Raw genomic sequence first — 2,500 nt, forward strand, 5'->3', positions numbered from 1 at the left:
TCAGTGAAGCCTTAGAAGCGCTTTACTATTATTTTTCAGTATTTGCAATAAGTACCCAAAAGAAATAAAAAACACAATGTTTTTTAGAAAAAATAATATTTAAAGGAAGTACAAGGTGCTGTCTACTGTAATGTCATGGGCCAAAAAAACTTGAACAGGTTAAATAGAGGTAAGCTATGCAGTGTTAAAAACGTGACCTGTTCTGTGTTAGTAGGGAGGCAACAACTGACGGGAAAAATGTGTCTTTAAGATTTTTTTTTTTCCGAGCCGGCAAGCCTCAAAATCAGTTATTTGCAAAAGGCTTCAAGTATTTCATGTATATGGCCTGCCCTGCACACACTGACATCAGAACAGTGTAAGCCATCTTTATAAAACATTTAAAGCTAGGAGGAGTTATTGTATGGATATATTGGTTTACTTTGTATTCTGTAAATTTTCATGTAATATTTTAAGATGTATATAATAATGATTAGAGTCAGTATATGCCTGGGAGAACCATCAGGGATGGTGGTGGCGGGTGGGTCAAGACAATGTGCACCCTGGTTTATGCTCCCATTCATGCCAAATTATATTTAGTAATTATTGTATGTACATAATTTATTGTGTGGAATGGTCATTATTCTGTAAATTTTTGTTATATTCTATGATGCATATGATTACATGTATAATTCAAATAATGAGAGGCACTGAATTCCCCCAGAATAATTTTTCATTTTTCTCATTAGGAAGGGTAAATTAAGTACACCAGAGGTAAATCAGCCTAAAATTTTACCTCACACAAAGGGTGAATAAGACAAACATTGGGAAAATCAGCATATGGTTTTACCTTAGAAAGTATAAATTATAGATTCCCAAAGGGTAACTAAGCACATCATATCACCTCATAAAACAGGTACATGAGTATATGATTTCACCAACAGAGGGTAAATTGGTTACACATAGGGATAAAACTGTGCACGAGAGCAGGTTAAGTCGCTGCCCACATAAACGCAGCATCCAGCTTTGGATTGAAAAATGAGATAGAGAAAGTAGGAAGGAACAGAAAAGGGGCTACTGTCAGTTGCCTCAGACACCTGAGTTTATGTGAGGAAAAGAAGATGAGGTTTAGAAGAGGAGAGGTGGTGTTCTACAGATTGAAAATTACAATGTTAGTAAGCATGATAGAATAGTCTGACTTGGAGGAGAGATGGAGGAAAGATCAAAGAAGGTTCAAGCGGAAGGAGAAACGTGGAGGTAACTTGTGGAAGGAGATATGGAGGAAAGAAGAAACACTGGTGGAGAGAATAATTTAGTCAGCTTACCAGTAGTAGGGTCAGTAATGCTGGAATAGGTCATGGAATGGTTGACCTCAGATTTCATGTCATTGGTGGAGGCAGGGGCGGCCTCTAACCCCCTCCTCCCTCCTCCTCCTCCTCCAGGCTGCTCCTTCCCCCTCCTCTTCTCTGTCTCCTGTGGGGGTAGAGATAAAGATGGTGATTATAAGGACTAGGAGGAAGTAGAACAACATCAACAACAACAGCAATAACAACAACAACAACAACAACAACAACAACAACAACAACAACACTTATAACTTACCGTCTAAGGAAGAACAGTGTTGCCACAAACATTAGACACAAAATTAACCCAAACACCAGGCCAACATAGAGGCCAGTGTTGGTAGCAGTGGTAGTAGTAGCAGTAATAGTAGTAGTAGTAGTAGAGGTCCAGGATAGTGTAGGTGCTGTCATTGTCCTGGCCTGAAAAGTAGTAGTAGTAGTAGTAGTAGTAGTAGTAGTAGTAGTAGTAGTAGTAGTAGTAGTAGTAGTAATTGTTGTTGCAGTAGTAATATTGGTTGTTGTACTACAAGCAAGAAGAAGAAAAGAATTTCCTCAGCATTAGGAGGAGGAGGAGGAGGAGGAGGAGGAGGAGGAGGAGAGAGAGAGAGAGAGAGAGAGAGAGAGAGAGAGAGAGAGAGAGAGAGAGAGAGAGAGAGAGAGAGAGAGAGAGAGAGAGAGAGAGAGAGAGATTAAGTACAACTGAGATACAACTACATAATACATTCAATTTTTAAAGTACACACACACACACACACACACACACACACACACACAAGTTATAGCATTAAGACAGATGACTATCCACAATATCCTAACCTAACCTAACCTAACCTAACCTAACTGCCTCATAAATGTCTTATTTAATTGAAGTGACACAAGAATGGAAATTTTATAGGTGAGAAAAATTATAACTCATTAATATTCATACTTCTGTTTCCTGACCACCACCACCACCACCACCACCACCACCTTCCCTAACTCACCCACCCTGTTCCTAACTTTCTCACACCGTTCTTAACTCATTCAACCAGTTTGTAAAATTATTTTTTTTCCTAACTTATCCCATTCCTAACTTGCATATCCCATTCCTAACTTACATATCCCATTCCTAACTTAAATATACCATTCCTAACTTGCATATTTCATTCCTAACTTACATATCCCATTCCTAAACTACATAT

The 2,500-nt window shown here is 38.6% G+C and overlaps 1 long non-coding RNA gene across 3 annotated transcripts in view; it reads right to left on the minus strand.

The window, feature by feature from the left end:
• Positions 1 to 1,410: 1,410 nt before the first annotated feature.
• LOC135099576 (uncharacterized) overlaps positions 1,411 to 2,500 on the minus strand; it is a 34,020-nt gene continuing 32,930 nt past the window's right edge. For all 3 annotated transcript variants that reach the window (XR_010268149.1, XR_010268148.1, XR_010268150.1), the window contains 2 exons: positions 1,579 to 1,739; positions 1,411 to 1,449 (listed from right to left, as the gene is read on the minus strand). This is a non-coding gene — a long non-coding RNA (uncharacterized LOC135099576). The remainder of the gene's footprint in view (positions 1,450 to 1,578; positions 1,740 to 2,500) is intronic.

Source organism: Scylla paramamosain, unplaced genomic scaffold (genome assembly GCF_035594125.1).
Source record: "Scylla paramamosain isolate STU-SP2022 unplaced genomic scaffold, ASM3559412v1 Contig149, whole genome shotgun sequence".
NCBI lineage: Eukaryota > Metazoa > Arthropoda > Malacostraca > Decapoda > Portunidae > Scylla > Scylla paramamosain.